Source organism: Poeciliopsis prolifica, unplaced genomic scaffold (assembly GCF_027474105.1).
Source record: "Poeciliopsis prolifica strain line A6 unplaced genomic scaffold, Auburn_PproV2 SCAFFOLD050, whole genome shotgun sequence".
Taxonomy (NCBI): domain Eukaryota; kingdom Metazoa; phylum Chordata; class Actinopteri; order Cyprinodontiformes; family Poeciliidae; genus Poeciliopsis; species Poeciliopsis prolifica.
Window position 1 is genome coordinate 2,874,256 of NW_026562425.1, and position 25,039 is coordinate 2,899,294.

Consider the following 25,039-nt stretch of genomic DNA (forward strand, 5'->3'; position numbering starts at 1 on the left):
TGTTCTGTTTCTGAGCTGAATCATAAACACCCACCTTAATGGAAGTGAAGTCTGCCAGGCTTTAGGTGTTGTTCTGGGTTTTTATGACTTCTTAGATGAGTCGTTCTTGCCTTCTGAAGTAAATTTGCTCGGCTGTCGACTCTTGGTAAAATTCATCACTGTTTTCCAATTTCTGTCACGCTCTTTTTGCCTACTCCATATTAAGACACAGTTGCTTTCCTTGTACCTACAGATCAGACAGTGATCTGGCCTTAGCCTGACCTGTGAAATTGAATTCAGTTCTCCAAAAAATGTGTTCATTACCATCATATTATAATTTAAGAGGGGAGATCATTTCTTAGCAATGACTTGGATTGAGGGTTTTTTTCTCTGCTTTTACAAAATTTATCTTGCAATGTCTTTTATCTTTGTTTATTGAGCTGAAACACTTAATGAAGAAATATATAGAAGTTTTTTTTTCTTATATCACCTTTTATTGTTCATTGTGTTGCATTCATGTTCAAAAAATGCATCTTCACCATTACATCAACCAGGATAATACCGTAATGACTATGCATTTCCTCTGTAGACTCCCAGCTTGGCTGATATTCTGTCCGTTTTCTGAAGAGGTTGTTGTACTTCAAACTAAAACCCTGCTGCACTTAACCCACAGGTGGTTGCCTTGGTTACCTGAGGTTAGAGCACCTGAAAGGCTTATGCATTAATGTAACACTATGCAAGCCAGTGAGGTGTGTGGGGAAGAAAAGACACTAAAAGTAGCAAAACTACCTTTTTAATCTCAAAATAATGAGTCAAAAGAATCAGGTATTAGGTTTGGTGGAAATTGAATTGGTAAAATAACAAATATGTGTCTTAATGTCAATGTTTTGGCCCAATTCCTGTTGGGAAAATTACAGTTTCAAACTTTGCTTGCAAAGTTTCACTGAAAGTCACTGTAAATGGTGAAATGTTCCCCAAAATAACACAACATGTTAACAGTAAAACCTTGAGGTGGAGGTTCTCAGAGCAAAATCAATCATTTTTCTAAAGCAAGTTATTCCAACGTGCTTGTTCATAATGAACATGATATCTATCATCTGTGGCTCATTAGGTTCCACATAAGCACAGTCCATCATGCACTTGTATTGGGATGATTCATATCCTCCTGAAGTGGGGAGTGGATCATTATCTCTGCTGTATAGTTTTTTATATATTGGAGCACAAATGATATTAGGAGCCCTAATTATATAGAAGTGTGTGGACGCCCTGCTCAACGTCTCAGTATATCCTATTTTCTGCCAGTGCAAAAGGACTAAAACATTTATCAAAAAGGAGCACAGCGGATAAAAACCCATGAACAATCTTTGTCGTTTTTTAGAAGGGAAAGTAAATTTAATCACTTGTAGGTGTTATCATGATCTCTTGATAAGAAAATACATTTAGTGCTTTTCTAACTATTTTAGCAGAACTTTTCAGCTTTTGCTTCTGTATGTATATTTTGAAAACTACTTTTGAAAGCAGAAGAATGGGGCACAAGTTTGAATATTTAGCAGATTGGTATCTAAAACTGGTCGAAATTATATGTAAATCTCTCCAATAAATACAGAAACGTCCTTTTTAGAATTTGGAAAAGTACACATGAACAAGTTGCATCTCAGAATGTTGTCTTTTGTTGCCATCAACAAGCTTTCAACAGAATGCTGGCTGAATATTTGACCCCTGTCATATTGCTATGACATTCGCTGCTGTGCTTCATCCAAACTGGTTGATTTCCCTGCACAAACTTGGGATTTCAGCATAATCCATGCATTTTCAGTAGGGCAGAGGTCAGACTTGAGGTCAAACAACTTTCTTTTAGTCCTTATCTAGTTTTAGTGTTTGCTGCTCTGTCTTCTATTTTGTTTACTAGGGTTCTGGGAAATCATCCACCAGTGGGAACAAAAGTCTCCCACTTAGCTCTCAACGAATCTTGGGATAGACTTCACCATCCCCATTCTTCAAATCTAAAAACAAACTGACATATTTGTGAGCTGCATCTGGAAAAATCCTTCGAACACAGACAGCTTTTGTTGCATCACTGATGCACCCTACGGAGGATGCAGCCCCTGAATTTGGAAACACTCATTGCTTTATTGTAACTCCCAATTACATCCAAGTTTTAACAATCAACCTGTTGATTTGGTGTGAAGTAGGAAAGAATTTGGAGCTACGCTATCTACATTGTGAACTCTACAGTCCTACTGACTTTGAAAGAGACACTCCAAACAATGAGCTAACATTATGCTTGAACTTTATTCCCCTTGAAAATTAGATTCATACCAGGAAATCAAACTATTCACATGACATCAGATACGCAGTAAAATGTCCAGCATCATTTATTGCAAAGGTTTTGATAGCAAAGTAAAATGGGTGGCGGAGACACTGTTTAGTTACAGACACTAACCCCAATATTATATGGAATATGAATGAATATATTTGCCTCTAGTACAGTACAATTTTTGAAAATTTGGGACTTTACTTGTCCATTTAGTTTTTATTGTTATAATTCTATGAAATTAACAATAATTTCAATGTCTATCAATGTTATAAATGTAAAATGTAATGTAAACATCAAACTTATCAAATTTACATTTTTAGTTGTGTACTGCGTAATTCCTCTCAGGTTATTAACTTCACATTATTTTTGTGTTTTCTTTGGAGCCTTCATGCTCTGATAAACTCACCACCTGTCCAACAGCTGTAAGCCTATTTTCTAACTTTGCAAAGTAACTATTTCTAACATCTACACGGCAGGACCATTTGATAAGGAGGGTTTTTCCTGAGGAGGGTTAGTGGGGTAACAAGGCAAATGAACTGTTTCTATATATAGATCATGTTTTATCAAGAGGTTCATAAACTTTGTTTTTTTTAGTTTTAAAGGTGGGTCAGAGAACCATTCTATAGGGTCACTTCCCCATTACAAAAGCATTCCTCCTGCTGTGTGACACGGTGTGTATTGGAGGAGACACCGGAAAGGCAGTCGGGTTGTAAGTGCTTTGGTGTGCGCGTCGTGCGTTGACCCCTGGCAGGGCCTATTAGAAGAAATGTCTCAGTGGTCTACATGCCTTCAACCTCACTGGCAGCCACCAAACAACATCAATTACACCCACTGCAGGTCCAGCCTATAGCTACTCTAGTATATTGCCATCACCACAGGGGTAATTGGGCCACTATATACTTCCAATTCTGAGCAAGTCCCAGCCTGTTTTTTCAGTCAGTCGACATTGGTCATGTTAAAATCGCTGTAATGGCCTGTAGCTTCACTGTGGGGTCCTGAGATTGGACAAGAAGGTCGGGAGGGGTAAAATAAGATGGCAGCAGTGATGGCACTAATAAGTCATTACTAAAATATGCATTCAGGTTTTGGCACACCTACCACCTTTCATTGGCAGTGTCACAGCAGAGGACTGAGAAGGTTTCTCAGCATATTTCTCAGAAACGGCTACCCATGCACGATGCTCCCTATACCCCTGCAGCGAGAATGACTTAAATGTCCTTCTCTCCAGTGAGGCACACGTAAACTGTTGTTAGAATTGGACTTATGACCTTTTCATTTAGTTTTCCCTCACCACCAGTCCATGGTTCCCTCTTAAGGTCACTGGCCAGTTTTGGCACAGTGAGGATGACAACAATAATTAACTCCATTTGCAAGCATCCAAGATAATGTAAATGTCTCAAGTCTCTTCTGTTTATTGTCTTGTAGGTCAATTTATATTGGTCATGACGACAATGAGTCATGTTTGCTTTATCCTCCTTTGCTGAAGTTCCCCCTAATAAAATTCAGTGCAACAGATTTTCTTTGATTAACTAGTAACAAGAGTTCACTTATGTGTAATTTAATCTCAGTATTAATGCAATTGCTCTGTGTAGACTTTTTATATATAACAGACAGACAGGGGTGATCCAATAAGACAATGAAGAAAGCTTAAAGGCAAGGCGGCACCAGTGAGAAACATAATAGTAACAAAAGACAATTTTCCAAGTTTCTTCAGAGTCATTGTAGATTATGATGGCTATGAGCAAACACTATTGTAGCAACTCTGAACCTCTGAAGACATAAGCCTCTCTGTTGTTTATATTTATATGTTCGAATGACCTAGTCAAAGTATAGACCTAACCACTATTGAGAATGTGTGGCAAGATTTTGACCACTAAGTGGACTGAATTGGACAGTTTAGCAAGTAATACTTTCTCAAATAAATAAATAGTGTCTATATAAAATGCTGTTGGATACATAATCTGATAGTTGCAATTGCAACTTTAGGTGATTTAAAAAGCATCGACTCAAGGAGGTAAACATAATTGTGCATCATGTATATTTTTCAGTCTTTATTATATGCGAATTTGTGATGTTTTGTAACAAAATGAAAATTTTTTTTAAGTATTCATACTATATCGAGTTACAGCTTTCAGTGAAGCCTCAAGGGAATATGAACACAATTGATTGTAAATGAAGATAGTGAAGCAGATCCTGCACAACTACGTGTTTTTACAGAAAAATACAACCAGGCTTCTCAACACAAAGACGTCAGCTTTGCTGCGGGTGTGAATTTGATTCGAATGTGGGAGATAAAAGGTCAGTGGAAAGTTCATCCAAGTGTGTATGTGGTTTACGTTCGAAAAGGAAGGCCACACACACACGCACACACACACACACGTCTTCATAAACAAAACGGTTATTGGATGTGGATGTGCACGAGAGGTTCTGGAGAATATAATCAGCGCTGTATGCCGGATGCCACATAGGGACAGGCAGGCACATGCAGAAAGCACACATGGAGCGGACACACTGAGAAACACCACATCCCCCTGGCTGAGGCACTGGGGCCAATTAGGATGCCAAGGCCAATGCATCATCTGAGGGAGCCAGCTGTCTGTGGGCTGCCCTGATGTGGCTGTCCTCACTGCGCTCTGAACGCCCTCTGCTCCTGAGGGCCTGCACCAGATCAAACACACGGACTCAAGCTCTCCTTCACCTCTGTGCACAGTGGGGGAAAAAGGAGTATGTGTAACGAGCAACAGGTTGCTGTTGAGCCTATGCAACAATTTAATTTCCCTGCTTGGATTGTCGATGAGCGAATAAAGGTCGCCCTCCCCGCCGCAGACGCTGGTGTTGTCAGCTCTGATATTTCCCAGAACCCTAATTTGCGATGAATGATGCTGCTGTTTCTTCAAGAAAAATCTATTTCTGTGTGTGGACGGAAAATGATAAGTATGTTGACGAGTTGTTGTTTTTTTTCTTCTTGTTTCTCGCTGCTTTTTGTTCTCCACACTTTACTTTTTGTCTGATCCCACCATCTGCTGTTGGGAAATCTTGAAAGTTTTAGATTTTGTTTGTGGTGAATAAACATGAGCAGCAAAAAACAAAACAAGGAAGACAGAAATAAAGGTAAGAAGAACCTGAATTTCCTTGTTTTTAATATGATGCCTTACAATGTTGTTTCTCAGAAAATGTTAAAGAAAAATAAATTCATACTTGCCCCAAAACATTGCAAACAAGCAGCGATAAAGATTAAAATACAAGTTTAGAGTACCAGATGGGAAATCTTGAAGGAGATCTATATTTTAGAGTGTTTCATGTTTAAAAAACCTGGAGAGTTTTATGTGCAGCTGAATCTTGTTAAGTTCTCAACCCTGACCATCTGCTCGGTGGGAGAGCGGGTGAAGTGTCCCTGAGGAGAAGCATGGAGCTGCTGAGGGTGAAGGAGACACTGACACTGATCTGACGGACAAGGAGAACGGAAAAAGTCAATGATTTTTTTTTTCCTTTATGTTTTTATGAAATGTCATGTCATCTGAAATCTTCTGTAGGCTTTATGATGCTTTTTTTATTTATTGGGTTCAGACATCCCATATTTCCATTAGTTTTTCATCCATTGAGGAGAGACTATCCTATGGGAGGTCGACACTTGCAAAGGAGTTTTAGAAAATATGTTTCCTACGCTGCATGCACTCCTGTCATTTACACACACATGGTGTTCCTGGGGGAAAGAGGAAAATGTTAACATCTCTCCAAAGGGAGCATTTATGAAATCTCAGTCTTTAGTGCATTTATCTTAGTTTGACAAAAGGCCGATTTAATGCTGCTGCAGCCTACTTGGCACAAGGTGTTTTTGTGTTGAATATGTTCCAGAAAAAAATTAAAAATAGCCGGGTTTCTACACAGTATGGGCAAGTGTGGAACTTGATTGTTTTTCAAACTAATACATGGAAAAACATTTAGATTTCAAGAGATTGTCTAAGTGGAATAGGAAATGTTTGTCCATTTATCCATTCATTTATCTTTACTGCAATCTTTGGGTTTTGCAGATTCCATGCTGTATTTAAAGTCAGAAATATTCTCGTTTTAAATTATGTTTCTGTTATTGACATTGGCCAATGAGGACTGAAAATTGAAGTGTGGAGAAGTAAACTGAATTTTGACATAATAAAGAGGAGAGAGTCTACAACAGTGACACTGTTTTTATAATCTTCTTTTCAAGCATTTTTCAGATTATCACCGTTTATTTTCTATGAAATGCTATAGAAATGAATATTTGGAAATAGTTATAATCTCAGTCGTGTACAATTCTTGGAGGAGAATCAAGCTTACTTTAAAATTTGACATTTTGTCCCGGACTACTGCCACCTGCTGAACTAGCAAGGGTGAATTATTTATTTTATCAGTTTTGCATCGTAATCTAAGTTGAAACATTTCTAAGCATAAATTAAAAAATATTTAATTTGTGAAAAAGCATCAATATTGACTGTAAGATGTATAATTTTTTTTAATCTGTCCACTTCTCCATTCTTTGAAAAGGTTGTTGGTCTACAGATCCAAAGATTACAGTTCACCATAACAAATGCTCAAATTTGTGTGTTGTGATTCTCCACTGACATTTTGTAATTTTTATTTCAAGAACAGCAGCAACTCCACTTGGAAGCTTTATTGTCTCCACAAAGCTGTTGGACACTGAAAGTATGGAATAGTCCTTGGTTCCAGACCTCATGAATGTGGTGTTGTAAAAAAAAAAAAAAAAAGCACACATTTACGGACTTGACAGAGAGATTCATAAGGTGGGAGTAGTTCCAGCCCTGCTGTCACCACAAGTAATAAAGTGCAAATGAAATGTGTGCAGCATTTGGAACCAAACAGCTAGCACGCATCTTAATAAACATCCTTATATATACAGGCTGACATTTAGAGTTGTTTTATGATTTTAGAGAAACTCTGTAAAATCTCTAACCATTAATGGCACCATGGGGAGCCATTTAATGTCAAAAGACATTTCTGTTCTTTATTTTGTTGTTTAGATGCTGAGGCTGGGGGTAATGCCTCACATTTGACGAGCCCATAAATACTTTACTGAATGTACGACAGATAATCGGGATGAACTGACCCAACCTGTATTTTGGTTAACTGTTTCTTATCAATTAGCATCATCAAAAAGCATATTAAAGTTATGCTACTCCTATCAATCACAAATGAGTGTTTCAATAATGGAGTTACAATATCGGCATGTCTGATAGAGCTGATATTTGCTTTTAAAATATACAGTTTGTTCCACATGCATTGGCTCCTTATCAAAGATGTGGAAAAGCCCTTCAAATAAACAAATCTTCTATTGCAATTAAGTAACCCACCACTATACAAGCAGATATATTTTAAAGGAAAAAAATATTAATCAAAACATCCATTTAAACTCCATGAAATCCTTTTATTAAGTTAAAACTGGTGGTTTAAAAAATGTTTAGCATTCTGAACAAAGTTGTAATGCTGTTTATCCCAACCCATGTATGAAAGTGTTGCAGAACTGGAGAGCTGCTTCAGTGATGACTTGTGCATATCAAATACGCATATATGTTATTTATATATGTGTTTGCAATTATTGTATCCATGGATTAGTCTCATTTATTCTGCTGATTAGTCATATAAAAGCCTGCCAGCTTTTTGAGTTGCTTCCATAAGATACTCAGTTTGGTGTCCATCTAATTCAAATGTTGAGACTGAACCTATTAAAGTCTTGTCATTGTCAGCTTTGTTACTTTCTGCAGAAACGACAAACTTTTCTCTCATTCTGGCATCGAGCAGACAAAAAACAATTTAACTTTAGTGCATTTATCTTCTTTTGATAAAACAGGATTTAGGGCTGCTAAAACAAGAGCTATTTGTTGAGATTTAATATTTTAAACAAGCAGGCAGAATGTATTGATGAGAAAGAGAGAGGGTTTTTGTGTCTAACGTTGTTACTGTGAGTTTAAAAATGAATTGGAATTGGTTAGGAAATGCGTTCAAAGAGGAACTATAGGTGTGGCGTAAGATCCTCTTGAGGGCAAACAACACAGGAGCCTGTTGCAGGAGATAATTGAATGAAATAGAGATTGGAAGCTCCTATCAGTGCCAGACATGACGGCAGGTTGATGATTCTACGCCCGGGGTCTCAGGTTCTGGCTGGTGAAAAGGAGACGGCCTGTTTGGTTGACTTGCTGATGCGATTCTTCCTTCAAAGTGCCCGGCTAACATAAAGTGGTTTATAAAAGTTGGCCACCGTTCCACTCTGTGTGCATTCCTGCCTTCTCAGTGCAAAACATGCTAATATTCAAAACAAAATTTGGAGTTAAATACATTTACATACACAACTAAACCCCCACACTGAGCAAGAACAAAGCAGGGAGAGAGAACCCTTTCAGTTTTAATTAGTCACCGCTGCTCTGTTTGGAGGCGGTGCAGGGGTCATCAGTAATTGGGTTGTTGTTAGGTTTTTTTGTTGTTGTTATTGAAGCGTTCAGAGCAGAATGGAGGGATGTGGGTCACAGTGGATTTATCCCAGAATCCAGTGCTTACTTTCCACTCTTTCTTCCTTTTCCCTGTCCTACAGTCCTCCAGTCTGGCACTGGTGTGTTCACTGGAAGGACTTGTAGATCCTGGCAGGCCCGGCGACTGGAGACAGGCCACAGCGCCGCCTTCTCAAGCCCAGCTCCAAGTTTGTTCTCACTAAGACCAAATGGAGGAATGTGGGAAGCCTCAGCCGTGCCATGAAAGGAACAGGCTTCTGGGAAAATGGAAAGGGGGGCAAGGACTCTGAGTGAGGCGGAGAAATTGCAGGAGTGATGCCAGGACTTTCTTCACCACGAGAACCAGGAGTGCCGAAGTGCAGGATGCCAAGCTAAACTCTGGGACACGGAGAAGGAGCTGATGGTGACGGTAGGACGACTGAAATAATTCAGTGAAAGAGCCAGAGAAGAGGATAGAGACCATCCAGATGGTCAGCGCAGAGTTTCTCACTAAATTATTCATACATTTGTTTTTTATCTCATAATAAGTGAAGCATGAAATTCTTTTCTTTATTTGGCGTTTGTTCCATCAAATTTGAGGAATGAGTATTCAAATGAACACTTGTTTAGTCACAATTCAGCTCATTAACACACACAGTTAGCATAAATTAGAGGTAACTACATAATGAATCCACATATGTTCTGAAAGCAGAGGGCTTGGGTACTGTAATGCAGGTTGACAGTGACAGTGAGCTTCTCTGTGCTGATTGGAGTGCTGCTGGAAGATAATTATGTGATGGATGGGCATGGCTAGAAAATGGCCTTGAATATTGCAAAGGTTGTCATAAGAAGTCGGAAAGTTGATGTTCTGCATGACGACTTCAATGTAGGCCACAGAAGTTTCTTTCAATAATTATTAACTAATTACTGTAGGTTTGACGGTGGAAAACAGGTGATGATTGCTTTTCATCATCTGTATGCTTTTTCTTTCCTGAGCACAAAAATGTTTTCTTTTTCTTAGTTTTCTTGTAAAAACTCTTTTTTCAAACTATTCAATTTTCTATTCTGTATTTCCAGGAAGAACCCATTTCAGATGAAAATGCATTAGTAACTAGCATCTAATGGAAGTTCACTTCTAAAACTAGTTATGTTTGTTTCTTACACTAAACATACAGCTTCTGACAGCACTGTTTGAAGCTGAAAAAAATGTTGGGAGTAAATATCAGGAACCTTTAAACGTTGCAAAGTCACAGCAAATTTGAAGACCCTAAATTCAGGGTAAAGCTTAGGATTGGTTCACTGCACTTTTAATACTAGCTTCCCCTCTGCTTTCTGCTGGCGCTTGTCACAATCAAACAGAAACAGATATCCCATCTACATTAGGATGTTTCTCCAGGCTATAAAATTTGCCAATAAGTTTGGGAAGTTTCTGCACCTCGTCAGCGAACATCAATAGTGTAAATGCTAGGAATTATTCACACAAAATCAAAAAGTAGATCTAACCACCTTCTACATACAAAGGTCATGATGTGCCTTTTTTTTTCCGTTTCAGTTTGTTGCGAGACCTTCATCAAAGTCATGCAGGGAGCTTACTTTTTTATTTTATTAATTTTTTTACTAGAAATGCTGGAGGACTCTTCTGAAAATGCATAAAATATCCTTGAGTGGAGAATATTGTTAGGGTGGCCATGCAGATTTTTTCTCAAAATTTATAAAAGTAAGAAAGACTTTAACACGTGATATGGTTCATTTAGCTGAATAGCATTCTTTCTGGTTGCCCCCATTGGCAGGAGGTGTTTTTTGTTTTGTTTTTTTCTTTTTTGGCTTTTCCGACTAGGACTACACCTTGGAGTAGATCCAGAATGTACTGGAGGGATTATGCATCGCTCTCTGGAAAGAAAACCCTAGAGAGAAGCCCCAGGGGAGGCTTCAATGTGGCACAGATAAGCACCAATCTTGTCAAGAAAAAGGGTCAATAGAATAATGATCTGCACCTCCATTATACATTATTTCTTCATTCTCACATAGATGTTTTTGTGCTGAAATACTTTTCTGCAATCACCAGGTGTGGGCATGAATTGTTTGTCGCTTTGGAATAAAGCCAGTACAGCCGCTCCTCCGAATTTTCTGAAAAAAACACACTGATTCGTGAGCTGTTAATGGAGCAACAATGCTCCTCCATGCTGCCACCACCAACTCAGTACCTTCTGCTCCAAACATCTGGGGATCTTTGACATTTCATCACCCACTATGGTACAACAACCTGTACAAAAGATGTTTTGGGGTGGTTCTCCTTAATATTTGATTCTTGCACAGTTGCATCAATGCCTTCTTATGTTAAGCTACTGGGGTGGTAGTTGTTGCAAAAGGGGCTTCAGAAGCAGTTCTGCCCGATCAATATTTTTCAGTTGCCACTTTTCATCTGTTAATATTCTTCTGGCACCAAAAAGTAATTACCCATCTCAGACTTAGCGATGCACAACACTCAACACATGCTCCATCTAGTTCCAGAGGCATGAAAACATGGTTTGCCACAGCACAGCAGTCGTCCTTGCTGCTTTGCAGCTGGAAGACACGCATCAGTCAATGCCAGGAATTTAACATCTTAACATCCCTTTGCTTTCCGGTTTTCCTCTGTAATTCAAAGACAGACAACTACCACAATGTTCTAACTGCTGGCACCCCCTTGTCTGCCGGCTGTATTTCTCTTTTGGATGATTCTGCCTGCAAAGAGCCACTTGAAGAAAAAAAAAAAAAAGAAGAAGAAGAAGAAGAAAACCCTGTTGCTCTCTGCCAGTTTTCAGTTTGAAGGGGGAGAACCGAAGAATGGCGGGAGCCGAATCAACTTTCAGATTCTGCCCGAGCCCATTGTTTGAATCGTCATTAGTGATTAATTTCCCCTCCAGTAATACAACCTCGTTTGTGATTCCCCTCCGAGCCTTTGGCCAGGCTCCGGAGAAGTGACAAATGTGTTCCCATGGAAACAGACCTGTCATGCCACTCTCACCAGTGGCCTGTAAAATGAAATCCAGCTTTGCCAGAGAGGAACCAGCTGGTGACCTGACTGATCTTACATCAGAACAACAGTGGGACTTTTGACAACCTAGTTGCCATCAGAAATGCTCTCGTTGTCATTGTCAGAGACCTGATCCCTGCGCCTTTTTGTCTCTCCGGCTTTTTACCGTCTCTTTATGAACACTCATGTCCTTTTCTCTCCCCCCTGTGGCCTCTCTTCAACGAAGACTCGGATAATCTCAGTTTGATGACACTGGCCAGTAAAAAGAAAGAGTTTTCCTGTGCTGCGGACATAAAAAGTGAGAAAATTAGGGGGTTTTTTTTGTTTCACTTTATAGCTCAGAAAATTTTTGATGGTCATATTAATGAGATAACTTATTTTTCCAATAAGTGTGATGTGTGTAGCGCCAAAAGCGCACTGGAAGATGATGAAAAATCTTTCTACTCAAAGTGCCAGTTTCTTACTTTTACATGCCTCTTCCAACTGGATTTTCAGATTTTTTATTGTAATCGACTGTTTCTGCACCACAGGCATACATGTGGTACAAGGTTATAACTCCACAGATAAATATTCCATTTTGCACGAGAAGTACTACTGAAGTGGGACAAATTATGTAATCCACTCACAAATGAGTCACTGATGTAGCTAAAAATATTAATGTTTAAAGTAGGTGTAATTCAGAAACGTATATTCTGTAGCTTGCTCCTTGCTCCCCCACTAAGTAACTGAATAATATAAGCGATAATACACTATAAAGCATGTCAAAAGCCTTGTAAAGAGAAAATCTCACTTCCTACACATTAAAATGCTGCTTGCTGGAGGAGAAAATATTAAAATGAAAGTTTTATAAGTGAGAACAAAAAGTCAAAGAGTATCTCAGTTCTTTAAAAGACACCATCACAAGTACGCTAGTAACTGTAATACAGTTAAAGAAATATTGCTGCATTTAACTTAAACTGTTAGAGACACAGTTCAGTCACTCATACCTTACCATTAAGAGTAATAGCTCACTCAGGTTAAAATTACTAAAGCGAATTGGTGCTTCAATGTTTAATTTTCCTAAATTATATGACATTCAATGTCACAATGTGAAATACCACACCCATACATACTCTACAGGAACAAAAACATTTTTTATTCTACTCAAGGCTGCAAAAACAACATTTAGAATTTTTCTGGTCAGAACAGTTTGTACATTACAAACATTCAAGTCCAAAACTCCTAGGTTGTTTTCATATGTCCCTCCCACTCCAGCACACCCACTTCATGTTTGTTGGCTGCCAATCAAAAACGAACGTGTTTCAAGAACAAGCTGCAAGAACTCCGAAACAGGAGAAGCAAGAATAGAAGGATGTCAATATGTTCTTACAGCTGTAGGAGACAGGTGTTTTGAAATAGGGGTGCACCAACTGCAACTTTCTAGCCAATCTCTGATTACCGATTTTTGAAAAACCTGACCTGCCCATTCCAATTTTGACCAATACCAAATATTTGAGTCTGAAATGTCTCTAAATAAATATAGCAAGAAAGTCACAGAGTTGGCAACAGTGGAGTGACTATTGTTAACTTCAAACATGCAAACATAACGGTCTGTCCGTCAATCTTCTCCCACAGCAAGGCAATAGAGGGCAGTGGCTGATATTTATGTTTAATTTATTGGAATTTAAATGTCACTTTCATACAAATAATTATGCCTATGTAGGTTTTGGATTTTGCAGTTTGATTTTAATCTTGAGAAGTTATGAACTTTAGCTGGTTGAACAATGACTCTGACCTTTGAGAATAATGTGGCCGTTTTTTTTGCATTTAATGCAAACATCTGTTATGTTGAACAGATCAACAAAAGCTGGCTGCATAAATTCAAGGATTTGAACCTTTGATGAAAGTGAAAAATTTGATCATCATAAAAATTTAATGCAGCAAAAAAAAAATTGTCACAAAGATTAAGAGCAAGGTGTGCAATATGGAACACTGATGAATTTTTTTTGAATATTTAAAAAGAAAGAAGCTATTTGTGAATCTACCTACAAAACCTGCAGAAAACCAGGTGCAGTTTCAAATTAAAAAAACGTGTTCAGTTGTGTAAGAATCTGTTGACAAAAAATTCTGAGTATCCATTATAATTTTATTAGAAACAAATGGCCGTGCAACACAAGGCACATGATTTAAATAATGCTTTTTCTGACCAATATCTCAGTGGTAGGCTATATTTTAAACTGAGCAAAAATGCCTGTTGAGCTGTGAACACCTCTCCATCTGCTGCAGTCTTAACTGTGCAGTGTCCGTGGGCTGGATCTCTGTGCCTATCTGAATCAACCCACAGCTCAGCTCGGTGAAGTGCATCCAACTTCTTGACCTCTCTTCTTCCCTCGCATCTTTTATGCATCCCTCCGCAAATGTTCCCCTAATTAGAAATGCCTCTAAAATGCATATCTTACACAAAGTAGGAGGAGACGATCAATAGTCAGAAACTGTCCCTGGATTCTTCAAGCTAAAGAAGTGGTGAATATTTCAGTTGCCCTTTTTGTGCACCATTAATGTTATCTATGTAATCATTGTAATAATGTGAGAAGTCATCTTCTTTTGTGTTTTTCTTGGAAAAAGAAACGGGGAGAATTGGCAAAACATTGCTTCCTTTTCCCAAACCAAGTACTATTCTTCACTCTTTTCTCAAAATAAATAATTAAACAGTATACATGAGGCAGCAACCAAAAGAAATAGTTTGACTTTTCCACAATATGTCTTTTTTTTTCAGTTTTAGTGCGTGCGCTTATTCACATCTGCAGGATGCTGTGCAGTGCAATCCTATGCATTGATTAGACATATATCTGCTATGAATTATTAAAGAGGCGTATTTAAAGAGGTGTTCATACTTGCTACAGGAATGGCTTGAAAAATGATGATATGAAAAAAATGTAAATATCTCAAGTGTGTGCAGAGAAAACCATCCAATTAAAAGGAGACAGATGCAAGTTGTACAGCATGATTTTTCATCTGGGCTACTCGACCCTGTGGCTGTTTGAGGTCATATTTTACACACTATTTTATTGCCACGATATGACTGGGAAAAGATAGATCCGTGATGAGTGAGCTGGACATGGGCTATAAGGGTCCTGCCTGCAAACTGCAACAGACTTGGCTGTGGAGAGAGGAACTGGGACATATTGCTTCGGTTAATGACTGGTGACACTTGCAAGATTTGTGATCTTTGAAGGTCACGGCCCCTGCTGAATCCACGCGAGGAGGGATATAAGTCGTGGGCCGATCCTAGCTGAAAGCTGTAGGAATGGACGTTGGTGTGATTCATCTCTGTCTCATCACTCCTGCTGCCGGCTGATTCCATGGACGGCTGCTCTCTGCTGCTCTTTCTTCACTGGCCAGCTCCCAGCTGGTGACAGGAGCTGGACAAGAGTGTGGCTAAAAGTGCTCAAGCGTGCACAAGGCAAACTTTAATGAACTGCTGCAAAACTATTGTGGATTTACAACAGTGCCTTGCAAACGACAGTTTATTGCACTTCCCTCTTGTGTAATTTAAAAGTTAATGCAGTTTTTAAACCAATAACAGCAGATATCCATAATTTATCAACATTAACACGATGTTTTCTGTCAAGCAGTCCCCCTTCCACGCACATTAAGGTACTTCTCAGAAAGTTGGTCCACCATGAAAAAAAAAACAGCCGATTTTGTTGTAAACTAAAATTTCAAGAATCAATTTTTTTAAGATACTTCTCTGATTAAAGGATCATTCGTCATGACATTAAATAGAGCTAAAAGATAATTTGTCCAACAGACGACAATGATCAAAACAATGCAATGTTTATGAACCAGAACTGTTGTGATCAAGAATCTGTGTATTTAAATTAATGTGAGACACAGTTAAACCCAAACTTATTCATATCCTTTGACAAGATTATGACTTTTAATTTAATCATTTTTAATTAGTTTGTGATGTTAAATGAGACCATCTTCTCTCAAAAGATGATGAACAATTTCAAAAGTTTAACACTTGTCTAAAATATATTTATTGGCATGAATTACCATAAGTTTCTGAAAACTATATTTTGGAGTTTTATTCTTGGTGATAAACTCCAAGTCTTTGATGTTGGATGGCCTCTTGCCATCACCCTAATGTTTATCCTCATCCATTATGCTCTATCAGATGTAAGTCAAGACTCTTCTGGACCACTCTAAAACATTATTATCACTTCCAGTCAAAGGAAAGAACAGAACACTTTGAACCTAAATATAAAATATGATAATAAGAATATGACTACCATGCGTCAAAATGGGCTCAGATTGTTCAGGGTGTTGTGAGCTTAGTTTTACATCACAAGTAGAACAAAAGGTTAAATTACAAAATTATGCTTCCTTTTGTTTACAAGGAAGCGCTGATTCACTAATTTGTGCTGCTCTTAACACAAAATCTCAATAAAATCCATTAGAGTTTGTGGTTATGATGCAATAAAATGGTTGAATTTCGAAGTCATGTGAATATTTCTCCACACAGGTAGCACATTGCCTGTCTGGAAAGTTATGTTACGCTCCCATATGCCTTATTTGTGCAGTTCAACACAAAAATGGAAAGTGATGCGATGATGTCATCAAATGGCTGCTCAGATCTTCATTGAAAACTTGAAGTTCAGTATGTTGAGACTGGACTGACAAACATTGTAGAAAAGAATTCAACCAGTCGACAGCATATGGATTGGTTTCTTTCTGTATTTGAATAGCTTTTCACTTTGAAGTACTTATTACTGATTTAGTTGTGGAGATTTCTTTCTTGGACCTGAAAAGTCTGAAAAGGCCAAGGCTGATTTAATAGTCTTAGATTTCCCCACAACACAGGTTAATACAGAACACCTGATGGTGCGGCTGTATTTCAGCCTAATGCAGTTTTAGAGATGTGGGAGAGACTTTTACAAAGCATGATGAAGGTGAAGTGAGAAATATTGATTCGGGCACAACAGTATTGCAAGTCTGAATGTAGGATACTTGTGCTTTGATTTCCACAATTATTATGAGTTTTTCCAGATAGATGGAAGATGTATAAGACAAGATTTTGATAAGCTCATTATCATCATAGCCAGATGATCGTATCACCACAGTGTTCATATAATGATATTTGCCCCCTTCTACATGATGCAGAATTAATTTTCTCACTTTAAAGTTGGAAATATTCTGATGTGATTGTGCTAATCATAGGAATATGGTGCATTTTAATTAAGCTTTAAAAGATAGTCAATCTAAATGTTTTTGTCTGATATCTACCAGTAGCACAGCCAGAAATGACTGACTTTACTTTACTTTGGTTTGATCAGGAATCATAGCTGGTCCAATAGAAGATAGAAAACGCCTTCAATTGAAATAAGCTGTGAATTTTAAAAGATATGAATACAAAGGTGATATGCCTAGTGGCAAAGTTTGTTGCTCTGTTGCCTTGCAGCAAAATAAAAAAAAAAATTATAGTTGCTTATGAAAAGTACTTGGCTAAAAAAGTAAACTGCAATGCAGATGCCTCTGTCTTGTTACCTGTAAGAAACTCAGATCAGCAAACTACAACAAAGATGCAAACTTTTAGCCCCATTTTGGTCGTAATATTTCAAAAGTCAAATTTGTGGACATGCCAACAAAGCTTTAAGTTTTGTTTTTATTTGGTTTGTGGATGTGAAAAGTTTCACCAGATCCCATGCAGTCTCCAGCAGGTTTAAAGGAATCCCAAGCAGCACACTGAAGTTAACAAAACATTCTGATGGGCCATTATGAAGCTCTTCCATTAGAGTGTCTGTAAAATTCAGCGATATTTCTGATTCACTGACTCCCTTTCTATTCTGTCTGCTGGTCCCCTGTGTCTGCTGTTCTTTTAGTTTGGTTCTACAGAACCAAACTAGTTATCTAATTTGATTCCACTACGTTGGTTGCAACACTGGAAGACTTGTGTTTGAGACCCCTGATTTAAATCAATGCATATTCATGTGTTGAAGTGGCCTAGTTAAAGTCAAATTGAGGATCTGTGTGCAAGACTTAAAAAAATTCTGCTTATATATTCCCTCCATTTCATCTGAAAGAGCTTTAGCTATGCTGCAATAAATGGGATGAAATGTCACTAGTCTGTGTTGTTTTTTCATTCGTTATCGCATAAAAACACACTAAAGCTTATTATGTGACAAAATGTGAAAACTTACAGGTGTATGAATAATTTTGAAAGCTACTGAATGTTAATTCAGTTGATCTAACTTTGTGGTTTGTTTACAACCAAAATAAATTTCAAGCTGTTCCTTATTTCCTCACAGGCTCCTCTGAGTGCTCCATGGTTTTCATTTATTTCTGCAATCGAGCTTGAAGCAGCATAACAACCCTTCCAGGTCTCGGTGATAACCTCCTTCCTGTCAAGTGTGGTGTTACTGTTTATACCGATAATAAAAGAAGCCAAAATTACAAAGAAATAAGTGGAGCAGAAGCAGCAAACGATATTCATTCGTTAAGTTCAACTCCACTTGTGGGTGAGATCGTGATCACCCATTTCTGTGCCAGCTGCTTCTCATTTGCAGTCTTTTCCTCCGCAGACAGAAATGTATTTTTCCGCTTCTTGCTCATCCGTTTGATTAAGATTCACGTTAGCATTCTGAGGAATTAACCGTGGAGGAATTAAGCCCCCCATTTCTTGTGTGCTTTATCTTCATTAACCCAAAGATCAATATGTCATCAGCTCAATTAAGACAGACACTGGTGACATTGAGCCCACCATCCTGTTTGTCCTGGGCCCCTCTATCCCATCCTTAACCTTATTGCTGCGCTGGACATTTATTTACTAATTCCTGCATCTGCAGCTGTTTTAGGCATTGTCTCCTGCAAGAAGATCTGTATAATAATGTTTGCAGAGTAAATAGTATTTACCATGATTACTTGTGCAAATCTTATATGCACTCCTGTGACAGTAGTCGACTAATTAAGATAAAGAGGTGCAACAGTGTCAACATGAACAGTCAAAACTGCCAGAAATTATGAAGTGAATTTAAAACCTTTGCAAGTGGCAAAACAATCTTATTTTCTAGGTTCAGGACAATTACAAAGATCTTGTGAGAAAAGGACATGGAACTTTATTCCTACAGATGTTTGTGTGATGGAAAAGCATAACAAATTCTCATGTGTAAAAGCAATACAAACATATACTTTTTACTATTTTTTTACTTTTTTTCACATTTCGATAATCATTTTCTTTATACAAAAGAATAAACAAAACATATAACTTCAACCTAACGTGCATCACCACACTGTAACATCAAAGTAGCTGAGTTGAAACTTTAGGATAATAAACTTTATTTAAAAAGGGACAATATAAAACTTAAACATAAATGCCACCATTTAATGCTCTGCACCATATTATAGTAAAAAACTAATTAGCATATCAAGCTACAAAAATGTATTTACAATACAATAATAAAATAAGACAGAAAATATAACGCTACAATATGCTTTCTAATCACAATACACAAATACAAAACTGCAGACTTAATCATTGGCACACACACACACGCACACACACACACACACATCTGGATACCCACAGGCAGAATACATAGCAATCTAGTGTGAAACGTCATGTAATTTTTTTCAAATTCAGCTTATTGTGTTATTATTTATGAGAATTCAATGTCATGTAAATTCAGATCTTTCATTTATCAGAACAAAGTATCTGATCTTGTGATTATATGGATTTTTTGGAGCGTGTTTGGACTTTTGATCAGTCTGCCAGGAGTACAGTTGCAAGGTCAGGTAGAGACGTTGGATGAGAAAGTCTGACTCAGGGTCTCATTCATTTATAAACGTGTTCGACAATAAGTTTTAAAAAAAATGTTCTCTAACAAACCATTGATACTGAATCAAAAAGTTATTGGCTGGGTCCACTTGACTCGGCAAGTTCTCTGTCTGGAGCTTTATCAGAGTTGGAAAAATTAACTTGTGATGTAAAACCTTCCATTAGTTGATTGTGTGTGCATCACTATCTGTATCTCTTAGTGGATGAGAGGGAGGGTACCACCCTGGGCAGGTTCCACCACAGGGGGACGAACAAATCATATATTCATTCATGGACTCAGCCACACCTAAAGGCAATGTAGAATCTCCAATTAACCTAATATTAATCTATTTGGCCTGTTGGAGGAAAATCCAGTGAAAAAGCCCCCAGCTGGGAGTTGAACCCAGGAACCTTCTTGCTGCAAGGCAAGAGGCCATGCAGTCCTAAACTCTGTCACATGCTGCTTCAACTGCTTTCATTTTATGCTCATTTATAACCCAGAAAAGAAAAAAAACTTTGCACCATACTGAAGCAAAACTAAAGTCATTTGCTTACTTGTTAAAGGTGGCTTAAACAAAATTGTTGCATAAGAGTCTAAGATGACTTCTTATTGTGGTTTAAGGTGAAAGTCACAATAACAGGCTGATCTTTCTGTCAAAGCCCTTGGACAGTTTCAAAGGTTTTCCTTTTTTTGCCTTTTGCTTTTCTCACAGCACAGCCATTTCAGGCCAGTTAAATAAAGAACCATTTCAAAAGGGCTTTACATTACCCCATTATATTTTTCAATTTCATCATTTAGCGGGAGAGACAGAAAAGGCTCTGATGTTGGATCACAAAAGTGCCCCTTATAAAACGCTGCTTTCACCCTCCACTCTGTTCTCTTCTTGCAACAGTGCTCCAGTTTTTCCTTCGTCTGATGCAAAGCGAGGCGATTCCTGTTCTTGCTATGATCAAGATGCAGGTCAGCAGAGCCGAGAGGAGCAGGTGTCACGAAGCCGTGTTTAATAGGATCTCGCCAAGCCTCTTAGATGTGTTCCTCGACTCCAGAGCTTTGTCCCACTTTCCTGGCTCGTATTATTTCTCATATCTTTGGCCAGTCTCCTTTGTTGCTAGGTGGTAAATGAGCCAGGCAGCCACAGCGAACTGTCATGTCTGTCGCTTTTAATTTCCTCTAATGGCGTTGCACTTACTATTACCTGTGGAGAGCACATTTGCTGTGGAGAAATATTAGGCTCTGAAGCTCTGCTTCTGTGGAAAAAAGAGAAGAGCAGGATTTCCATACATACTGTTTTATATTAGATCAGATTTAAGTAAAGATCTAGTATATTAAAGAACATAAAGGCTGCTACTTCTGCTTTAGGATTATTATTAATTTTTTTTAATAAAGCAAAACAAAATGCATGCAGCTCACATATGCAAGGTTCAAAATTGAGCACCTCCTGGTTGAGTTCCTGACCTGCTCAGACTCCCTGGCACACTGAACCGTCTGCCCAATGTATGGTCAGCTGCTCAACTCAAAGCCTCTTCACAGCTTTGCCTTTATTTAGGCCTCTCACCTAACCGGATGCAGGTCAGCTCTTACTTGCAAAAGGGCTTATTTCTCTGCTCAGGTTACCGAAGCTCACACCTGCAGTGAGAAACGGCCATCTAAGTCTACTCTTCAGGTCTTCATCTGCAGACGGCTTGCTGCGGCTCAATTTAGACAAATGTTTTTGTTTGTTTAGGTAGATGGCTGAGACTTGGCAGGTTTGCAGTTTCCTTTTCCAGATGATGGATTGAGCTGAGCTCTGCTGGATGTCTAAAAGTTAATAACAAGAATCCATTATTGTTTTGTTTGTTTTTTTGTGCTTTTTTTCTTGAAATCCAGAAAAATACATTTGTGGAGTAAAGTGATACATAAGACTCAAAACTACTTTATTTTACAGGGTCTAACTGATTTTATATCTTGTTGTCATGAGAAGTGATATCTTTTCTCTACAAACCTGACTTCTGTAGGTAGGCTGTTCCTTCTTTACAACAGAATTTAAGGCATATTATAGTAAAGGTGCTGAATAAAAATGTGTAATACGGTTCTTCCACTTTGCAGCTGTGCACTTCTCTGTGCTGGTGTATCATATACAATTTCCATGTATCGCATTAAGGTCTCTGGTTCACAAAATGTGACTAATATCTGTGAGAAGCCCTTTAAGGATCACTAGAAACTGTATGATTTTGTAGAGATTCACACTCTGCCTTAGTTTTCAGTTTGATTTTAATAGCTACAGAAAACTAAATAAACATATAAAGTGCCTGAAGGAATGTTTGCAGCTGTTGGTAACTTGCTATTTGCACAGTCCTGAGCAGCTCCATACAGCACTTACTGTAGAGGCGCCTGACCCCTGCATTAACCTCTGCTCTTGCACCACTTCTGCTTGCAGCAAGATAGACATTTCCAACCCAAACACAATTAAAGCTGTGGGTTGAAGTACATCAATAGAGGGGATGTGAGGGAGATGCAGGCTTCTGGATCCTGACATGTTGTGCTGCTTCCTGCCTCCTCTCACATAATGCTGCACATTTGTCACCCCCACTTTCTCGCTTTCTCTGGTCCTTTCTCTCTCTCCGCCTACACCGCCCAATGCTTCTGCTGTGCAGGAGAGTTCGCGCTCTTTGGAGTGGTATCCCATATAGCAGCAAGGTGATGCTGCGCAAACAGCCTCAGCGGTGGACGTATTCATTATTCAATAAACACTTCTGCATACATCTCGTTTGAAAGCGGGGTTATGTATTGATGTGATTATCTTACGTGGGTGTCTGCCCCAGGCTAGAAGGAGAGATAAACTTGGCATACTAATGATCAGTGATCAATGTTCCTTTCTAGTTCATAGCACGGGTGGGTGGTTGGTAGTTCTGCAGCACTGAACCAAATAGTTCTAGCACGAGTAGGAAATACTCGTTTCTATCTCATGAAACTGCTACCTGAATGAGGTCACATGTGCAACTTTCTAATTCAAATTCTACTGTAGTCAACACATGGAGATTCTCTCTGTACTCAGCTTCTTGTCTACCGCTAAAACTGTGGTCTGCTTGTTAGATGTTCACTGATGCAATCAATTGTTGAGTTTCTGACATAGTGTGTTAAGTGCTCTGGAGAAATCAAAGGACATGAGCCTCACTGCTCAGGCTCCTTTGTCCAAATCATAGTAGGTTTTTTGAAGAGGGTGTATGACAGCATCTTCACAATTCCAACTCAACGCTGAGGAGCAAACTGTGGAGGGTCCTGAATTCAAATTAAAATTCAAAACTACTTTATTGATCCCAAAGGGAAATTAAATGTTGTTGTGATTCTTATTCAAGGCTCTTCAAAGAGTTGTTGCAATCTTGCTGCAAACACAGAAGGACCTAAACTTCCACAAGAGGTACAATCTGCTCTGTCCTTTCTTCACTTGAGAGTCACCAGTCCAGTCTGCTGTCAGGATGAACACTGAAGTATTTTTATTCCTAACCCACCTCCACTTTCTCTGCCATGATGGTAATAGGGTTTGACCTGCCCCAGTTTCTTTTGAAATCTACAATTCCTTTGTTTTGTTCACATTCAAGATGAGATGATTGTCAGAAACTCAACAATCGATTGCATCAGTGAACATCTAACAAGCAGACCACAGTTTTAGCGGTAGACAAGAAGCTGAGTACAGAGAGCATCTCCATGTGCTGACTGTTCTCAGCTTTTTGTCAGTCTCTGATACACCCAACATCTGCAGAATCATCTGCGTATTTCTGTAGATGACAAAGGTCAGACTTGTGCTGGAAGTCTCAAGTGTACAGGGTGAAAATGAATGGTGAGAGTACACTCCCCTATGGTGCTCCGGTGCTGCTGACCATCTGGTCAGACACACAGTCCTTCAGTCTCTCAAACTGAGGTCTGTTTATGAGGTGGACATAGATCCAGGCAATTGTCGCGGCCTCCAGCTGTGTCTTCTTGAGTTTTTGACAAAGCAGATCAGGCTGAATCGTACCAAATCCACTGGAGAAATCAAAGAATATTATCCTTACAGTCCTGCCTGCTTTGTGGGTTTGTTGAAGCAGGTGCATGATGACCACTTCAACTCCAACTTCACAGTGAACTGCAGGAGGCCCTGATATGTGCTTGTTTATTTACTCAGGTGGTCTAGCAGGAGTTTATCCAGGACCTTCATTATACGAGATGTCAGGGAAACAGGTCTATTGTCATTGATGACCGAAAGGTGAGTTTCATTTGGCACCGGAATCAGACAAGATGTTTTCGATGACATGGGAACCTTCATCTGGGAACAGAATCAGGCAGAGTATTGTAGATAAAGAAAGGTGGGAGGGGAAAGCAAGGGGAACAGCAGAAAAGCCCATAACTAAGGTGGAAGAAAAGAACATCTGACAAGAAAGTGGTGGGTCAAAGTGGGGTGGGATGTCTGTTTGACTGGGAGCAGGAAAGCAGGATGCTGAGCTTGTTTCTAAAGTTGAACCTATTGAAGAATTTATTCTGTTCAGTTGCTCTGTCCATCAAATGGATCCTGGAAACCTGTGATCTTAATCACTGACCACACGTCTCTTATATTGATCTGTTTAAGTTTGCTCTTCTGACCTTTTTGTTGCCTCTAATATTGACTTTAAACTTAAGTTGGAGATTACTTTGTATGATATATAACATTGCATTCCAATAAAATACTTTGAAATTTGGGTCTTTATGTATGAAAAAGTTCAAGGGTTATACAATACTTTTGCAGGGCACTGCAAACTAAATTACTTTAGATGGAGGGGTCAAGGTTAGGCTTTGGGGGTCAAGGAATGCCAATGCAGCATAAAGGGTGACTGTGTGGCTTTGCTTCTGTGTGTGTGTGTGAAGATCTGTGTCTCTTTCTGAGCTGTATTGAAGAGATAATCGGCATTTTTGTGCCATTTCTGACAAAAACAGCAAACTGATAACCTGATTTTCTGCTAACCTTATACTTTGGGGGACACTGATGACAAATACCTTCCTGGGAGGCCTTGGCAGCAGCAGCACATATATTACAGACGGGTCACCTTGGCCCGCTCCCCATCTCATCACAAAAAAAAAAAAAAAAATTGTTTGTGGGCAAGGCTATATACTTCATGCTGCCATATATCTTTACCTGCAGGAGCATCTCCAGGTGTATCAATATAAATAATAAAAAACTGATAAACTCTTTGTGGTTCTTTTCAGTGTTCTGCAGAAAACGATAATATTTTCTGCAGATTAAAACCGCCTGCTTTCTCTTTCACATGAGGGATTGGACATTGTCTTTGTACACACACATACACACAGCCAGGCATACAAACAGACACAAAAAAAGCCATAGTGAGCATCAGCTAAAACAATGCAAGATTAGGCCTTGATGTGTCACAGTACCATGGCCCGAGGAGCAGGGTTGCATCTGGAGTGTTGCAGAAGTTACAAAAACCATTTTCTAAATGTGGAACAA